We start from the raw sequence: 21,027 nt of genomic DNA, 5'->3' as shown, positions 1-21,027 counted from the left end.
AAAATAAAATTTATATGGTATCATTGGGGATCATCTCTTGCCGTAGGATTCACATACCATTTCTCAAGTAGAATAGCATACTGTAAAAATGGTGCAGCAAACTTGTTGTTGTGAAGTACAAATGCACCAGGTCCTTAAGTGAAGGCTGAAATTAAACTTACCCTCAATAATTTGTTATACCTACAGGAGATTTACAAATATAAGTAAATATTGCAACTACTTCATTATTTATTCTGCTTTTAAAAGGTATGAGCCAATGAAACAGTGTAGTAATTTTTAGTACTCATTTGTAGAACTAAGAATTAGGGAGGAAGATGATTATTCACTTGAGAATTAGGAGAGTTATTTTTTACACATCAAACACAGTAGACAGCACAGTTATTGTACAGAATTTCATTAGCGCTGTAGTTCCTGTAGAAGCATATATAGTCACGAAGGGTGACATCTACTTAAACCATTTTGATACTCTAGAATATAGGGCAGTGATACATTTATGCATATATGTAAATATTTTGCATACATATATTATGAAGGAAAATGGCAAGGCTGCCATTCAGAGAGACCTAGCCAGGCTGGAGGAGTGGGCCAAGAGGAGCATTACAAAATTCAGTGAGGACAAATGCAAAGTCCTGCATCTGGGAAGGCAAAATCCTTGGCAGCAATACAGGCTGGAGCTGCCTGGCAGGGATGCATCTTGTCAGGGAGCAGCATGGGCCAGCAGGAAGCCCAGGGCCAGGGAGCTGGAGCCGAGGGTGATCCAGCGCTGGCTGTGCCCTCACCCACAGGGTGGACACAAGGTGAACATAGGCCAACCGTGTGCCCTGGCAGCAAAGACCAATGGCATCCTGGGCTGTATGAGTAGAAGGGTGGGAAAGGGTTATCCTGCCCTGCTCAGTAGTTGTTAGATCACATCTAGACACTGCCTATAATTTTGGGCCCTTAATGCAAGGAAGATGTCGTAAAATTGGAGTGAATTCAGTGGAGACCACCAAGATGGCCAGAGTTGGAGCGCTTGCCCTGTAGGTGAGGCTGATGGTACTGGGCTTGTGCATTACACATCCTCAAAAACGGACAGCTTCAGCAGGGCATAAAAGTAGCCCCCCAGTACCAGGGAATAACCCCCAGGGAGTTGTCAAGAAGACTTTGAGGTGCATGGTGGAAGGCTAAGAAGCAACAGGCACAAGTTGCAAAAAAAAAGAGATTCAGTCCAGATGTAAGGAAAACATTTTCACCGCAATGGTAGTCAAGCAGTCAGACAGATTGTCTGGAAAGGTTGTGCAGCCTCCAGTTTGGAGATTTAGAGACCCAAGTAGGTAAAACCCTATGCCACCTGGCCTGACCTCATAGCTTACTCTGTTTTGAGAAGGAAACTGCACTAGAGACCTCCTGAAATCCCTTCCAAACTCATCGTATGATCCTGTGACAATAAAGAGCAACAGGTAGTGATTATACAGGCAGCAAGAGATGTCACTAGGACAAATTCAATCTGAGCTAGTTCTTGTGATAGGCCGAAATCTGGACTGGACAGAGGAGGCGATTCCACATGTTCAGATTCTGTGTTCGCAAGACTGAATTTTTTTCAGAGATCTCACTTTTTAGATGGACCATGTAAAGCTACAGTTCATCACAATATTCCTGTTTAACCTTTCTGTATGCTCTTCTAACTCACTCATTACTGAAATGCTGACTCACTAAATTTAAATTAGAAAATGAAAGTCATAACAGACATCCTGTTCAACTTCTGCATTACTTTTAGCTTTGATATACTGTAGCCTAGGAAATGGAATCAAGTTCATTTACTTATCCCTTTACCCTCAGGCTAGAAGTAGCAGGTGTTAGACACATCAAGAACAGTAGCCATTTCTCAGACAGAAGAAGAAATTATATTGAGCTTGGTTCTGACTCGATTGTCCATAGCAATTCAAATCAACGCTAGTTCCACAACTATGTGCTTCAGAGAAACATAAAATCTTAGAAATGCTATGAAAGAGATGCATATTGAAAGTACTTGCATTAGTGTGCATATTAACTACAACTAAAATGATTAGAGAATAGAAATTAGAGGAAGAAGACTTAAAAAGCACATGCAAGCTTGCTTGTCAACATATCATTAAAATATTCAGTCATAAATTGGACTTAAAGATCTGGCATGGCCAAAATATGGATTTTCTTTTATATGTTTGTGTTTCATTATTGAATACTTACATTCCCTGTCTTAAGTCCAATCCCACAGAAAGCATAGTGTTTAGTCTAACTATGTATCTAAACTCCTTCAAACATCAGTGAATAAAGATGGACATCCTCAGAGAATGATTTACAGAATCATACAATAGTTTGGATTGGAAGGAACCTTTAAAGGTCATCTAGTCCAACCCCCTTGCAAGGAGCAGGTACATCTCCAACCAGATTAGGTTGCTCAGAGCCCCCTCTAACCTGGCCTTCAATGTTTCCAGGGATGGGGCATCCACCACCCCTCTGGGCAACATGTTCCAGTGTTCCACCACCTTCATTGTAAATTTTTTTTTCCTTATATCCACTCTGAATATATATCCCTCTGTTTTAAAACCATTACCCCTCATCCTATCACAAGAGGTGTTGTTGAAGAGTTTCTCCCTGTCTTTCTTATAAGCCCCCTTTAGGTACTGGAAGACCACTGTAAGGTCTCCTCAGAACCTTCTCTTCTCCAGACTGAACAGCCCCAACTCTCTCAGTCTTCGTAGGAGAGGTGCTCCAGCCCTCTTATCATCTTCATGGTCCTCCTCTGGACTCATTTTAGAAATGGGAGTTATGTTTCCCCTTTTCCAGTCAGTGGGAACCTCACCAGACTGCCACTTCTCAAATATGACGGACAGTGGCTTGGCAACTTCATCTGCTAGCTCCCTCAGGACCCGTGGATGCATCTCATCAGGCCCCATGGACTTGTGCACCTTCAGGTTCCTTAGATGATCTCGAACCTGCTCTTCTGCTATAGTGGGCAGATTTTCATTCTCCCAGTCCCTGCTTTTGCCTTCTGTGACTTGAGTGATACGGCTAGAGCCCTGGCTGGTAAAGTCTGAGGCAAAAAAAGTCATGGAGTACCTCAGCCTTCTCCATGTCTCTGGTAACCGGGTCTCCTGTTTCCTTCTGGAGAGGGGTCACATTTTTCCTGGTCTTCCTTTTATCCTCAGCCTACCTATAAAAGCTTCTCTTGTTGCCCTTGACATACCTGGCCAGATTAAATTTTGTCAGGGCTTTAGCCTAACCTGATCCCCGACTACTCGGACAATCTTTCTGTAGTCCTCCCAGGCTACCTAGCTACCTATCCTTGCTTCCACCATCTGTAGGCTTCCTTTTTTATTTTTTTTCTTCATTTGTCCAGGAGCTCCTTTTTCATCCTTGCAGGCTGCCTGGCATTTTTGCCCGACTTGCTCTTTGTTGGGATGCATCGCTCCTGAGCTTGGAGGAGGTGATCCTTGACTATTAAACAGCTTTCTTGGGCCCCTTTTCCCTCCAGGGCTTTGTCCCATGGTACTCTGCACAGCAGGTCCCTTAAGAGGCCAAGGTCTGCTCTTCTGAAGCCCAGGGTAGAGAGCTTCTTGTGTGCTGGTGCCCTGCTCGCTGCTCCAAGGTTCCTGAACTCCACCATTTTGTGATCACTGCAGCCAAGGCTACCCTTGAGCTCCACATTCCCCACCAGCCCCTCCTTGTTGGGGAGAACAATGTCCAGCACAGCACCTCTCCTCACTGGCTCCTCTATCAGTTGGAGTAGGAAGTTATCATCCAGGAACCTCCTGGATTGATTGTGCCCTGCTATGCTGTTCTTCCATCAGATATTGGGATAGATGAAGTCCCCCATGAGGATCAGGGTTTATGACTGTGAGGCTGCTCCCATCTGTCTATAGAGATTTATTTCAACTATCTGTATACCTGCCTTAGGAAGGGCTAGTCAATGTTGTGAATGCTTCTATCCTTGTCTTCGCTGTCTTAAGGAGAAAGTCCAGGCAACTGTTTAAACAGATGCTCGACTCATAGATGAATTCTCCTCTTCTTCACTTCCAAATATCGATTCTACAATGCGTGGAAAGTAACCTACTTTTCAAATGTTTCTTGAATGCTTAGAGCATTTCAGTCTTTTTTTTCTGTATTGCTCCTCTTCCAATTTTGGTGTCATATTTACAGTTAAATTAGACTTTCATCTTAATTTAAAAAACATGTCTCTCCAGCTAGATTCTTCCCTATTCTGCAATTCATTGGTCTTCCTTGTAACAATTATTTTGGTCATTGTTTATGAATTGCCACTATGTTTTTCCCGATGTGGTATTTAAGCTATTTGCTTATTACATGGCACATTTTCAAACGTCTGTATACAATTCTGCATATGTTTCAATGTGTATATACAATTAAGTGGACTGTTTGACTTCTGTAGTATCACTTACCTTTTGAAACTGGGTATCATGAGGACAACGAAAGCACCTTTCTGAAGTTTCACATGATTCCTGAAGCTTTATTTGATAGTTCAGGTGCAAGTCTGACCTTCACTGTGGTGTTAAAGAAATGCCTTTCTACAGTGACGCTTCAGACTTGAGAAATCTCCAGAGAAGTGTTCATCTTCCAGGGGACGTGGTGAATATATTTAAGATGGTAAAAGCTTGCATATTTTAAAACAAAGGCTGACTTAAACAAATGCACAAAAGTAATTAAACAGAAGAGAATATTCTGCTTGTGAGCCTATTAACAGTATGGTGTAATACATGTCAGTTGCTGTAAGGGCAGTTAGGGTGCCCTTATGTCTACACCACCTGCTGTTATATGCCTGTAACACCCCAAAGCAAACCTGTTTTTTGACATGAGATTCAATATGATTATTACCTATACCTAATAACTGGTGGTTGACATCTGACATTTCACATTGATGCTGTGATGTCTGCTGCCTCATGGTGAAGGAAAACAATAGCTCTGAGTTCTTTTTCTTAATGTAGATTAATGGCAAGGATAGCTAATTAACAAACATGCCTCACAACGTTATCCTTTAGAAAGTGCAGACTTACTCTAACGCCTTAGGCTGTGATATATTTCATCAATAATTATTAAACACTTAATATTCTGTCAAGTCCATACTCTGTAGATATTTTAAGGCATTTGTCATTCAGACCATTTAAATTCTTCCTAGTGTTCTTAGAAAAGACCCCAAACTGCCCTACATGGTATGCACTGCTCACTCAGCTGTAAAATGATCAGCTTGCCTTGGAATTAATCTCTGCTGCTCCTTGCCATCCGACCCAACACCCTTTCCAGCTGGAACAGCTTACTATCACCATGGAAAATCAAGTGCCCATTCCCTCAGCACCAGATGTCAGTCATCCTCTAAAATCCATCTAGCCTAAAGGGGAAGTACATTTAATTCCCCACTGCCCCACAGGATAAATTGCAAAATGCCAAATGGCAGACCCTTCCCCAAATTCTCAGCCTAAAATCAGGCCCATTGTCCTCTTGCAGAAGGTAGAAGTGGAATAAGTTCTGCTCGCTCATATCTGCGCTCTGCCTCCCATACCATTTTTCATCTACACTGAAAAATTCAGCTGAATCCCATTAGGAAGAAAAGAGAACTGGGGCAGGCAATGTTTCTAATTTCTAACATGTCTAATTTCTTTCAATTTGACAACAATATGGCTGTAATTTTAGCTGAGACATGTCAGAAGATTACTGAATATATGCAATTTTTTTTAAAAAACAACAAAAACGACATGGCAAATTGCATGATTTACTTTAAAAAGTATAGCAGACTTTTATGGATACAATGCAGTCCTTTAACATATTACTGAAAAAAAAAAAACTTGAAAAATAAGGATTACCGGTTTGATTTTTCAGTATTTTTTTATTTATTCCATAAAAATGAAACTAATACTTACTCACTGGCATTTCTATTACATTCTGCTTTCTGTATTAATAAGTTTGTTTGAATTAATCTGAATATTCTACATAATTTGAATTTCAGCACATGAACTGAATTAACTTCATTAATGAGAATTTTGCCTATGGCACCCCTTTTCCAAATGTTTTTCCCATTAAGAACCTTGCTGGGAAGACAGCTTGATTGTGATTATATTGCCATTCAACTTGTTACGGCAAATCTCCATTTTATTTTAGAAGGTTTTTTTTTATCTGATGGCTAAATTGCCCTGAAAATGTACAAGATTAATATTTTATTCATAAGTTCTTGAGGACACTGAACTCAGTATGGTCAGTTTGCTATGATCAAAGCAATAAATAGTAGCCACTCATGTTTTCTCAAAAGTTCCTTATCATGTTCATTGTAGGGGACAGTCACTATGACAAACACAACCAGAAGTTAGACATTAAATATTTCATGAAGCTGACAAGACCTGCTCTGCTTCCCATTTTGATTCATGTGATTTCAGCAGATTTAATTCATTTAGGCCAAGAAGCATATTTTAGGGTCCTAATGTCACTAATTGTTTATTTGTATGGACAATTTGATAAGTGACACTGATTTCTCTTGCTTATCATTATACAGCAAATATATCATGCAGTTATTGATAGGTAATGCCTCAGTAGAGAAACTTATTTTCAGCAGAAACCACCTGTTCTAATAGACTTCCCATTCCTGTTAATACCTTGGTAGGAGAAACAAAGAGAGCAACTGAAACCAAACATGTTATTTTTAGGTGAAAAGTTTCCCTTTCTGTAATGGTTTATATAATGGTTTGGTTTCCTTTCTGATGCTTTACTATAAAATACTGAGGGTTCAGCCAACAGACATGTCTATTCTCAGCTGCAGGGAATCAATTACTAGTCATTAGTCACCTTGCTACTGTTAAGGTGACAGCAATATGCATGTAAAATTTTATCCTAAGAAAATGGAAGCAGACAGGACAGTTTGCTGAAGTTATACACTAATCTCCGCAACATGACATGGCAAAAGACAACTGGTGGCATTAGAAACCAATCGTGTAAAATTTTGCTGGTTCAAATTCCGCTCAGGTAGTTGTTATCTGACAGCTATTGTCATTTGACAGCTGTTTGACAGCTGATGTGAAGTAAGCAGGCAGACCGTGTCCAGGCTTCACCATTGACTTCAATAGCAGTGGAATATTCTCCAAGCACTACTATGATTTAAAACAGCAAAACCAAATCATCACTATTTACCCTTTCAGAAGTTCCTGCATAAAGGTCAATAGACTATCATTTCAGCTGAGCTGCCTTTCTCTCCTTCAGTATCATCATATTAATGCTGTGGTGTGAACACTGAAGACCTTCCAGGTTGTGCTCTGGTAGTAATCTTTCCATCCCTGTGAAGTGTTGCAGGACTGGCTTCTTTAACATCACAAGGTAAACCGTATCATGGCAGACATTTTATAACTTGCAATGAGTATCCAGTTCCCATTATGTTGATTTAAAATTGATTTCCACGAGGTTAGGAATGACCCCATATGTAAAAACAGTCAGAGGGCAACAGAACACTACCAGGATGGAAAGATATTGGGTGTTAATTAAAAAGATAAAAATAGAAATATTTTAGCACAATTCCTACAAAATTAAATAAATTCCTACAAAATGAAGCAACTTGCCTGGATTCTTTGGCAGGACATAATTTGTTTAGCTCATCTTGTAATCTGTGCTGGTACTGTTAAAAAGAAATTGCATCTCACAGGGCCAAATGCTTAAAAATCAAATAGCAAAGTTAGCACGCCACAGTACTGGAGCATATAACAAAGCCAACATTTCCACACTGCAAGGAAACTAGATACACAGATATCTAGACCAGAACGTAGTTAGCTCTTTAACAAGTATTTCTACTCAATGTTCAAACCATATCCTGTGAAAGATGACCCATTGTAATCAAATTATTTTGAATATGATTTATTGGGTTACAACAACTTTTTCTCCTTTGGATGATGTTATTGTATAGCACAGATCAGGTAGAGTACATAAATAAATTGACTAGCTGTTTGGTAGCTCCATGTCAGACCTACATTTAGAACTGAAGGTTCAAACAACTACATCTACTTACACCAGCTGAAAAAAATTCTCTTAGTATCTAAGTTGACTGAATATCAACTATTTTTATTAGAAAGTCTCCATAACCACCACATGATAACCTTGAATATAACTGAAAAAGAGACTGCTGCTAGTCACAGTCATATTAGGTCACAGGATCAAGAGCTGGGAGAGGTAGATTTATTATTGCTGAACACAAAGCATTTCTCTATACCTTGGCTTCCAGAAGTGCATAGTGAAGAGGTATTCAGGGTCTAGAGCAGTGCACTGTTCAGTCCTAGCAGCTCCCATTGCTATCAGATACATCAGCATAGCAAAGCTGATCTGTTGTCTCAACACTGCAGTCTCAAAACAACAGTGATACAGCTCAGTTGCTTCTCAGTCTTTGCCAATTCCAAAATCTCCACGTGTGACCTTGATGTGTATTTTCCAAGTGCTTTAAGATCTCTGGATGAAAAGTTCAGTGCAAGGTTTAGGTGGCATTACCATATCTCTTCTGCCAAGCTACCTATACGTCTTAATTCAAAAGCTGCTTTATCAGCCTGCTCACTCTCCTCTTTGTAATAAACTTCATCCTGATAACATTATGAAGCAAATATTATGAAGTGGCTTTCATCAGACCTTGTTAACCAGATCCTGAAAGTAATAACAACCTGATCTGTAACCTTGTGTCATTACAGCTGGAGAAACCTTGTACAGGAAAGATGCAGAGCTATGGAGCTCAGATGACAAGGGGCTACACTATTCTCTCTAGCTCTGAATTGTTTTGTTTTACTTGCCTTCAAAAGTGCTTTCTGGGAACAGGAGGCTTTGTGAAATGCTTGTGCCATACACTCGATGCTGTTCAGAAAATAGAGAAGTGCTGAGAAAAAAAACTTGGTGCTTCTTTCTAGTTTCACCTTCAATAAGGTGCAACAGTGCATACTCACCCTTCATGAACTGGTGGCTAATGGCAGCTGACAGATAGATTCTATCATCAGATAAAACTACAGTCCAGTTTAACTCTGGCATAAGCAACAACAAAGCAGCTGAGGGAAATGAAGTTGTAGCCCTCTAGGATCAAAGCTTAGAGCCAAAGCTGACCTGCTGCTTCCTTTGTTCCACCTGAATTTTTTAGTTTGTGTATATTAGTATGTATTTCTTTTTTTTTCCTTTTTCATTGTCTCCCAGAATGCACCAGCTTCCTGTTGGCTAGGCTTCTTTTTACCACCTTGTTTTCGCACTTGATCACAGTAACCTTGTTATCCTTGCATAATCTGAAAGTTTTCTTTCTAATTATTATTACCAAAAATTACCTCTGCTGGACCAACACTAGCCTGCTTGTCTTCCAGCAAACATACTTGAAGCTTAACTTGATTAATCTTTAACTTATTAGGAACATCTATTGTAAAATCTTTAAAGCTATTTTTGGAATATTCCACCATCTTCAGAGAATTTGGCACATTATATATCCAAAAGCAGGTAAAACAATTGCTTTCTCTAGTGTTTTGTTATAAATATTGACCCAGAGAGAGAAAAAGAGAAGAAGCACAGGTGAAAGTGTTCTTCTGGGGTGAAAGAAGAGTGAAATCTTCACTCCAGAAATACTGGATGGGCATCTCAGCTCATATTTCATGTTACCTGAAGTCAGTTCTCCTCTGAAAGTGCCTCTTTTCTTCACCAACTGTCAGTGAGCCAAGAGCCCACCAGTCTCCTACCTTAGCTGCCTTAGTTAGGATCTTAAGTTATATGTGATGAATTCAAGCCTTAGAGCCCAAAATAGCCAGCAAGTTTTGAAAGATGATTTCCAGAGGGGGAAAAAATTGCTGCAAATTACATTAAAATGAGATTTGACAGTACACTTACTACTCTGTACTACCTCTCTGCATGACTATATCCTAGTAAAGTTGAGGTATATGATTTCAGTTTTGAAGTGCAACAACTTTATCTGCATTTACTGTACATGAAGAGTACCCAGATAGGAAGGTGGAGAGCAATAGCTAGCCCCAGCTTGCCCTGTGGGAACACCTCTCTGAATAGAAAGCGTAAAATTGTGGATCTACTCTATAGAAATCGAATTACAGAGACATTCAGCAATACACAGGCTACTTGACACTTAGCTCACACTTGAAGTCCTAAGTTTTTTGTGAAGTTGGGCCTTGTCCTCAAGATTTAGATGTGAACACAGTCAACAATCATAACAGTGAACTCATACTAAAGAACTGAGTTGGGAGGGTGTTCGGTCTCTAAGCATTTATTAACAAATTTACTAGAATGTGAATATTCCTGTGGCAAATTCGGGGTTGCAGACTGAATGTGTATCCTATCACTGACCTGAGGGACTCATCCTAAGTCAACCAAACTGGAAAGCTTGTGGACAAGTTGGTAGATGGCTTCCTTCTGGCTTACATGCCTTGTCTGTCACCTTGTGGCACAGCTCACTCTTGCATGGAGTCAGAGGACAGCTGGAGGCAGCTGGAAGCGACTTCCATAGTGAAAAATCATTGTATTTATGTACATATATCATCTATGGAAGATCAACCTGAATAAAGGGCAATGTACTTTCTAAGACTGTCTATGAGAGAGTGATTAGGCCTTGAAAAAAAACATACTTCCAGTGCTCCTTTCAGAATAATTTTATGTGTTTAATAGAACAAAGACACATTCCCGTAGGTTCCCCAACTAAAGAGAGATGTGCTGTGCTCATGATATAAATCCTGGTGGCTTACAATGAATTGACAATGCTGGTCTTCTCCTGGGTGTTTAACTATAAGACTTGTTTACAGCAAAATGAAGAAAATAAATGTCTTCACTCCCTGCTGCATTTATGTAGCTTTAATGTCAGTTCCACCAATAACACTGAGAGAAAAGGAATTCCTGAGTTAACAAGTCCAGTTTGTTTGGAATGGAAAAAGAATATGTATTACCTGATTTGCTTTTTCACTCACTTCACAATCTTCAAAGTTAATAGCACTTACGTGACACCCTCCTAAGAGAGATAATGGAAAGGATGACAGAATGAACAGGAATTCTAACCATTATTTTTCTTGGCCTTTCCACCTGATGTCAAAGGTGATCAGTCCTTTAATGTCAGAATATTAAAATTGTTATTTAAAAGTAATAGGATCTTGTTGTCACATGCTTAGCTCTGCAAAGAGTCATTTGCCCTGGCAAAAAAAAGGGTCCATCTATTACTAAATCACCACAACCAAGTTTTGAATTCACTTTACCCAAAGGTGAAAGTGCAAGGCTCTGCAAAATCACATACCACATTGTCATGCAGCTGAAACACCTTTTCAGTTGGGAAAGTACTGTTGGTTTGCAAAGGTCACGTTTACAGTTCAGTTACAGAGAAAATTATAGACAATCATATCTGTACCAGCTATTTTTTGGGGGGTGGAATGCTCTTTTTGTGCTCTCAGCGTCTTTAATAAACACCTCCCAATTCTGGGTGAGAGGATGTGGTTTCCATCAGAAACCTTTAGAAGATAATCAACAAGAGCAGAAAAATACACCTATGCAGTCACAGGTGCTTTCAGATCCTGCAGCCAATGGTGTATGGGTAGCCCAAATGTATTAATGTTCTCTTTTCTATTACCCTGTGAACTAAGTTTAACCAGATATTTGAGCTGGGTTTTGTTTTTTGTTTTTTTGGCTGTTTTTTTTTTTTTTTTTAACTGAGAGAATGCACATTTTTGAAGACACAACACATGGATGTAAAAGGCCATAGTTTCAGCTGGACCGGAGGATGTTTACTTCTTACCTTCCAGTTATCACATGATTTAAATTAATACTCTTACATAAAAATGCAATGGTTTATAGCTTGGTGACAGACTGACACTTTGTGTAGCTCCATGCTGGTTTTGTTCCAAACTGAAGATGTGTATATATGTATGGGATCTGCTGGAGATCCTTTAAACGTCTTCTAGACTTCCTATCTTTGGCTAAAACTTTCTAATATTAATAATTATGTCCTAAAGACTATCGTCTTTATTTACAGATGGTAAATTTGGGGTTATTTAGAATGGCTGATATTCAAAGGTGGGGTGCACCTTCTGTTTTGTGGAAAATACCTCCAACTGATGGTCCAGTTTAGACTTTGTTTTTCCCAAACTATTCTCCTGAAAAAACATCTGTCTGAAACACCGCTCTCTTTAGAAAGTGGTCTGGATGCATTAGTACATTTGAGCTGTTCCGTGCTCTCCTAAGAGCTTGAAGACTTAATAAAGTGGCTGTACCCACACAGTTTAGTCAAAAGCACAGCTGCTTGGCATCAGTCAAGAGGAATGACGAAAACTAGTCCAGGACCTGAACCAGGTGAAGGAGGAATAAGTTGTACATCCTGTATGTTCACACAGTGCTGATTTCTTAAGGATCATAGTAATATAGGCAGAGTTTCTCTGGGGAGAAAAGTAGGGGAGAAAAAAAAGGAGAGCCCAGTAAGCAGCAGAGAGGGAAGATCTTAGGTCAGCCACACAGACGCAGAGTGCTGAAGGAGGTGTAAGGGAATAGTACAAGAAAGAAGGGGCTCATGTAATGGGGGTGAATGAGAAATCTCAGGGGACAAATCTAGAGGTCAGTGCCCAAACTGCAGTGGCAAGCTTCAAACCTCCCCTCTGTGCTTTGGGTTATTCCATTATAAGTGGTTTCTGTAGGGAGGGAAGCAGAATGGCAGAGAAAAGTGCCTGCATCTAGGTAAAATCCTGTTCTGTTTAAACTAAGGCAGTTATAGTACGGATGCTAACGGGTCCAAGATTTCTCCCTTGATACCTTTGAAATAGTATTTCTAACTTCTGGATACCATGGAGGGTAGGATACATGGACCAGAGGAAGTCCTTGAGCCACAAATTGTTGAAGGCTGAGTGCATGTTCAGAGAAAGGGAAAAACTGTTCTCTTGTTCTTGTACTTCATCCGAAGCATCTGCTTTTGAAGACTGTAGGCTGGGCTAGAAGGACTCAGTGTGATCAAGTATAGATGTGCTTATGTTATATTTAGTGATGCTCTAAACCAGCAGGAACTGTTCATCTTAACATTAGACAATGTCACCTTGAGAAAAGCTGTAGTGTGCCAGCAGACTGAGTTTCTATTATCAGGTTTTCTCTCTTTTTTTTCTCACAATCGCACGTGTTGTGTTTCTTCCCAATCCATATAAAATCTATGCTTTTCAGGGTAAGTATTGTTCCACAATAGTACAAATACTGGTATTCTTTGCCATCTCAGCTGTGACTCTAATGCTACATGACAAAGAGAATGCAAGAAAAAGAAAAATTAATTAGAGCTAGGTATCATGATGGCTTTCAAAGGAGAAACGCTTTCATTTCTGCACTGTACATCAAGTCATCACACCCTTTTTGCAGCCCCAGCCATTTCAGTGCAAGTGGCTTACTAGCCAATTCCCGTTCATTTGTTTCTAAAAGAGGAATATGTTGTTTGGCTCAGTTCAGTGTAGATGAGAGTGAACTTTGATTTTCTTTAATAATTTTTTAGCAACTCCATGGCTAAAATAACTACAAACCTTTCATACACTAAAAAAAAACATGCACAGGGCTGCAAAAATCTGTCAGTGCATTTGCAGGAGGAACAAACAGCATCTAATGTAAGTATAATGGAATTTGGAGTGACACCCAGGCTGCGAGCAGCCTTATGTTGTCATGCCTGGTGTGTAGAATATCAAAAACTCTTTTAAGAACTCAAGCTTGCTTTTCATCAGGATGTTTCTCTTTATGTTTTTCCGTGAGTAATGCATGAACCACCAACACTATAAAGGACAATTGCTCTGCAAGCACGGCTCTGCCACTATTCTGGACTTGCACTGGTCTGCCAAATCTCACCTGTAAATGCAAAATGTCGGATGACAAGAGAGATCTTTAGTATTTAATGTTACATTACCTGCCAGAAGCTCTTCCTGAAATGGGAAAAATCTTTACAGTCAATATTGCTTATAAGCAAAGTAGGCGACAGTTGCTATCCTGAAGACCTTACGATATTGGAAGACAAAAGTAGAGAGGAAAAGTGATTTTCTGTGTAGGTCAGTGAATTCTATGAGTCCCCAAGCCTCCAATACAGCACTCATCTTATTAAGCTTATTTTGCAGATAAATCAGCTACTAGTTTAAACAAATCTTAACATCTTACTTAAGCAATAATAAATTTCCTGTCATTAAAGTATAATAAACTGACATTACATATGAAAGGCCCCCTCTCTGCTTCAGATACATAGGAAGTTTATGAGTGAATCTGTTTTACAGTATTGACAAATCCTGGGGAAAAAAAAAAAAAAGATGGCCTGTTTAAGGGTTTTGTTGCAAGATGTAAACGCAGATTGGATAAAATTCAACTCAAATTTATGTGAAACTAAAGGATTTACAGATTTTAATATATAGCCAGGTCAAAACATGGCTGAATTTCTTTTTTGTTGGTAAGTTTGTTTGAACTGAATGAAATGGATGAAATGTGCCTGCTTCTGAGAGTAGTGAATGTCTCACTGCATTTTTAGGGATTATGTTTTCTGAGAATGTCTTCTGTCTGGCTCCTAACCTAATAGTTTTTTTGAGATATTAGACCTCAGAAAGAGGCTGATTTAGAGGCAGAGGGTAACTTAATTCTTCTAGCTTTTGAATTTTCTGAGGATATCTTGATTTTCATTTAAAAATTTTAACTTTAGGGCATTTTCAAAGCAAGTGACATGCTATGTTATTTAGTTTTGAGGATCTACATGTGAGCAGTCCACAGTTATCTAATTAATGCCTATTAAACCAGGGGAGAGAAATTAATCTCTCTGCAAAAGTGCAGGATATCAATCCACTGCCAAAGCAGCCATGTTTTAAGGAGGTAAGTCAAATGATACTAAAATTTTTCACCAATTTTTATCGATTACTGACTTTATCCTACATATGCAAAGGAAAGGTGGAAAAATATCATTTAGACTGTGTCTATGATCACCACCTAGAATTAGGAATTTGGCTGCCAGAGTTCAGCCACCAATTAGGGAAGATAAATAGAACCATTGACATAATAACAAGTACGTAGGGACAAAGATGAAATAAAAGAGCGGAAGTTGGCTACATTTTGTAGTGGAGGCTATAAAAGGCTACAGTATGATCTGAAAAGGAGTTGGATGTGCCAACCTTGCTGTTTTTCACTGAGCTTCATCTTTTTACTGTTCTGTTTCTCATTGACACATTAGCTGCTGCACCAATACATCACATGCACACGGCTAAGTCAATCCTGAATTAGATGAGCCATGGAAAACCATAGAACCTGCCAACAGAGAAGAGATTTAGCCAAATATTTCTAAGTAAAGCCTGAGTATGCTCAGTCTGCCAAAGAGGAGCATTTGCAAAGACAGCGGGGAGGTAGACGGACCCACCCTGTACTGATATCAACTGGATCTTAAACTTTTGCTTGTCTGACACTTCTTGCTCATAATACCATGGAGAGAAGATTGTACAGGAATGAGTGGTGTTGAAAAATCAAGTTATTTAATGATTAAAGGAACTAAAATGAAAGATAGAAGGCTATAGAGGCAGGTTTTGCATTTCAGATGATTACAGAATAGGCACCAGTATTACATCAGATCTAAGTGAAGATGCTCTTCTAAACAAAACAAACAAAAAAGTAATTGTTTTTTCTCATCCTGTCCTACAGAAGTTCTTCACTCACTTTTACTGCCAGCATAAGGTAAATGTGGTATGACATGTAACTTTTTTTGATCAACCACAAAGAAGTTTTCCAGCATCTATGGAGCTCAGCTAGTAAGCACAATTTATAAAACAATGAATGACTAACCCCTGTAACCATTTTAATGACCCTAAAATAAAGTGCTTAGAGCAACATCTGTCTCAGCAGCTGGGTTCTCTGCATGAGTGGGCAGAGCGACACATTGGGACAAATTCTGTTCTCCCTTTTGACAGAAACAATTGCAGCAGATCATTTTTATCGTAATCAATTTAGGTACAGTTTCTTGGAAACCATCTGTGTAGTGTTCATAGATTGTGCTTAAGAATTTAAATGTGTGTATTTTTGGTTGCTTGATGTAGCATCTGCTAATGACCACATAAGTTCCACTTTTTATGCATAAAGCTGTTTCCTTGTAAAGGGATTAGTAGAATGACTACTTGATTTTATCCTTTTAACTACCCAATAAGCTGTTGCAGCTTGAATGACATCCGCCACAGAGTGTAAGTTACAGAATTAATTGCATTTTTGAGCTAGAGTAGAAGCCATAAGGATAACAAAGCATTAGCAAAACATTTTATTACTTTTCTCTCTCAAGTTAGTAATTTAAAATTAATACAGGTTTTGTGTAAGCATTTTAAACTATAGAAGAAAAAAAATGCCTTTTTAGATAACAGATATGTTTTCAATTCTTTGCTGGTTTTCATGTTGCTTTTTTTTTAATTTAGTAACATTCTAAATAAGTGGAATAGCTAAAGAGCAAATACATATTTTATTTCCCAGGGTTATTTGAGAATTGTCTGAAAAGACAATGATTTTGAAAATGTTGGGAATGTATTGGGGAGGGTATTCTTCTTGAAAGGAAAATGAAACATCAAACTTCATTGAAGAAGAATAATGAAAATCAGGTCTGTTTCTTTTCTAGTTTCACACAACATTTAACATCTTATTAAGCAATTATTATTAATGCTTTATGATTTCATATAAGTATAGCACATAAAATCCATACACCAACCCTCCATCATTCTAATGGGTGCACAGGTGGGCCCTCTAACTGTGCATCAGAGGCTGGGATTCAAAGAACACTGGCTTAGAGGAGAAATACCGAAGAAAAACCCAGAAGAATTAAACAAAACATTTTAGAAGACATATATTTACAATTCGCTTGTTTAAAAGGCATTTGCCAGTGCAGCTCTGGGATGCTCTTTCCCAAACTGGAAATACAGGGCTACTTTTCAAAATAATTAAAGGAAAAACATCTTTTTCCTCAAGGACTGGGGAAAACTATTCCCAGCAGCTCTATGGAAATTTCCAGCAGCTAGGCATCCGGGTGAGTGCACAACACAAGACCTGATGTATATGTGTCTGTTCGTGAGACATACATCAGAGGTTTTATACTCAAAGTTCAAAACAAGGATAAGCTATTAGTTAATTTACCCTGTTGTGATGAATAGACAACAACTCTGAGAAGGATCTATACATTTCAAGGAAATATGTTCTCCTTTGATTGTGAGAATTCATTGGATTCAGTTCGTTATGAACAACAAGAAAAAGGATGCAAAGTATTTTTATGCTCCCCAAACTAACTAAGAGTCAGAAAGCATGAGAAGCATGATAATAAAACATTAACAACAGAAGATTTTAAGGCTGCATCAGAAATGAAGGAATGATTCAATGTTTTTATTAATTATCCAGAGATGGGGTCAAGTAGTGAGATAGTAAAATTTGCAGAGATAACATGAATTTATTTACGTTTTATTCAAATCCAGAGGGACCGTGAAGAATTTCAGAAACCATAAGCCACGCTGAACTAATACAGTGGCAGATTAGCACACTTGATTAAATTTGAAGGCAGCCAATTGAAAATGTATAAAAGGAGCAAAAACAGACAATGTGCAATTAAACTTCATAAAACATGGACAATAAGGCCAGGAGTTTGGCAAAAGTCAGTGGGGAACTGGACATTTATATGAATACTGAGAATACGCCAAGTTATAATAGTGAATGCTAAAACAGATGATGGGAAGGAAAATAAACCTCATGTTCAGGGTTTTAAGCCAACTTCCAACTACTAGGAATGAAGATGAAAGAATTTCATAAGTGAGCGGATGACTTCTTGCTGACTGCTGTGAGACCTGTTGTGCGGTCCTCTGGATGCAGGGCTGTGGGGAGCGGGTACAGGGCAAACACTGCCACAAGTCTGATCCAGCCTGGGAAGCCTTATATTCCTCTGACAAAAACATTTTCTGTGTTTCACTGTATCTCAAAACAAAACTTCTTCCCTGAGGTCTGTTTTACCCTTGCTCTGCTGTAATATTTTGCACCGACACATCCACTGAAGCAACCATGGAAGCCGATGGGCTTCAAAATTGCACCACAGCTTACCTTGCTGTAACTTTTCTCATGTGCCAGTGCCCTAACTCTGTCCAGAAATGAGTTAAAAGCCTTTTGTAACTATGATCTGCATCATGAAAATAAATTCAATCTCCTATCAGATTTCTGAGGTAGCACAGGATATGAATTTGGTATGTTCCTTATCTGAGCTGCTTTATTCATCTCTGCTGCATAATTAGTGCCCTTTGTGTGAGGAAAACAAGGCTATCGTATAAAATATTCCCCTGTTAAACGATATAAAATGGTAACCAGCTGCAGAAGTGTCTCAGAAGCATCTTCAGTTGGTAAACGGTTAAGCCAAATGCTACTATAATTTTAAACATTGCCTCCTGTATATGCTGAATGCATGCAAAGACACCAAGGTACAGAATCCTTTACCATATTCCTCCCTTGTGGTTTTCTGCTGTGATTCAGAGGGAGAATTTTTTTTTCTCCCAAATGATACCATTCAGCCTTACAGCCCTGAAAGATTTAATCACAGCCTGTTATCATTAGCTGGTGTTTCCAGTGTATTCAAAATAGCACAGGGTGGATGCTAGTACTGTACAGCAGCACATCATTCTTCCATTCCCTGCAAGCATATCAATCTATTGCTCAACAAACAAGGAACTGTGCCAAAAGAAACCCTGTTCAAAGAAGGGTGCACAACAGTGGTAGGTAAAGGACATCATCTGAAGTTAAACAAAGCGGTAGCATACTCAAGAGGATAAATGATTTATTTTAATAATACTAGGTCTATGCACAGATTAGAAACCTCATTTGGCATGAATCAACAATAATGGTAAAACCATTCTCATGATCTCTCATTTGCTTTTCCATACAAATAGTGCCTTGGAAACAATAAATAATGACCTGTGTTTTGTACTTTAATACATGTTTTAGTAGCGCATTTATCCAAACAATGGTAATTTGGTTAGATAGACTGCACAAGCTCTTGATGGATTTTATAAACCTTCTGTTTTCTCCGTGTTCTTAAGAGATGATTTTACAGTCCACAGTGTTTTGCTTAGTTTCTGTGCTGTATGTATTACACACATAGAGCTACAAGGAATGAGCCCTCACAAGAAAGCTTCCTTGTGTTTCCCAGTGATAGCTGGATGATTTCTTCCAGAAGAAAATTAACAGATATTGTACAATTTGAGCTACTCCTTGCTTTCCCTTTCCCTTCAATCACAGTCCCTACATTTCTTGGTCACAGAGACATTTGTTGTCCGCTCTCCTCAACTTTTGCTACCTTGCCTCCTTATATTTCCATGTCTATGGCCCTGTCCTCATCCCATTTTCTGAACTCCAGCGTGGCTACTCTCACCATTCACTAATTTATCATAGTCTCTCTCCTTCTACCTTGTACTTCTTTCCCTTCACAACAAAAACATTCTTCAGTTTCTCCTTGCTTAATAAATATTAATGCATATAAAAATAAATTTTAAAAACTGTCAAGTGAAATCTCCTGCTTCTCCAACTGTTACTCTCACTATTTTCTTTAATTTTTAAAATTGCAGAATATATTCTTAACATTAATTGCAAAGATTTTTTTCTCACTATTTTCTCTTTCATCTTCAGCTCCCTTTCTCCTCTTTCCCTCACCTTGCTTCTTGCACTCTATGGGGTCTACTCTTCAAAGTTTCTAGTGCTTTTGGACTTTTTAGCTCCACTGGAGTATTTTGTCCTCACCCTGACTCTGACCCAATGTCAGGCCTTACCATTGTCCTTATCTGACAGTTCTCCCTCTTGAAATCTTATCATTGCTTGGCTTCCATGACTGCGTTTCTTATATTTTTCCCTCTTAAACTTTTTTTATTCCAATGTTACTTTTTTTTTTTCTCTAGACAGTTCCAGTACAGCCACATTCATCCTCCTATAGAGTCCAATAAATCATTATAGGACCCCTTCTTTCTTCCTTCACCTCACTTCACCTCACCTCACTGGCTAATTCAAATACACATCCAACATTTATTTCTATGAAAAATCTACTTCTCTACTTCAAACCACTCTTCTGTTCACACTAAAAACTCACCCTGAACAGCTCTTTATGTATTACTACTGATATAACAAAGTTCTTAATCTTTCTGTTTCCAGCTCCCACAAGCTCTCTCCACCTTTTTTTTCCTCAGTCATGGTCTCCACTATCCCTCCACCAGTAAAGTAACATAAATCCTTCCTCCCAGAAAGTGTGTTTAATGCAAGTAGATTAAATATAAACTATTAAATAGCAGGCTGGTAGTGAGGAAACCATTTGCTGGTACAAACACCAGTAATACTTGTGATTAGTAGGGTGACTGCAGGACATGAAGATATAGTTGAATCTGTGACACATTACACCTATGTTTCCCTAAAGAAAGAAGCCAGTGCTGTTCTGAATAGAAAATCTGGTTTGTAGTAGCTAGTCACAACAAATTTATCCCAGACTTTTGATTTTGTAAAAAAGCAACTGTAATATAAAGGCTTCAGACATTCTTTAGAGAAGCCCTCTGAAAAGAACAAACAGAAGAGCCAGCAGTGCTCTCTACCAGAAAATCTGAACATGGACTTTATTAATATTCTTAATAACCAGAAAGCAATTAGTGGAGTGCCATAGTTACATCGAAATAATTACTGTTAAATGGAAATACTACTATTTTTTTCTTGAAGTTACATACACCCATTTTATAGCTGGAAAATACATAAGAGTGTTGTGCTTAGTAGATGTGTGATGCTTAGTAGAAAATTGGGCGATTGTCTGTGCCCGCGTTCAATTGTAGATAGCATAGCCAAGGGTCATTAGTTTAATAGGATATCGGTTTTTTCTGTCTCTGTAAAATGTCTGTTGAAACATCCTCCCAGGAGCCAAATTGAGGAGGTGAGGAAATAAACAGCAACTGACAGCTTTGATCACTGACAGCCAGAGATGCATTCAGTCCAGAAAGTACCGTAGGGTAGGAATCAGAAAAATCATTCACAGAGCAAGGAAGTAACGATCATGCAAATGATGCTATCCAA

The sequence above is a fragment of the Chlamydotis macqueenii genome, chromosome 3 (genome assembly GCF_036417535.1).
Source record: "Chlamydotis macqueenii isolate bChlMac1 chromosome 3, bChlMac1.mat, whole genome shotgun sequence".
In the NCBI taxonomy this organism is placed as follows: Eukaryota; Metazoa; Chordata; class Aves; order Otidiformes; family Otididae; genus Chlamydotis; species Chlamydotis macqueenii.
This window is presented reverse-complemented; position numbering follows the sequence as displayed.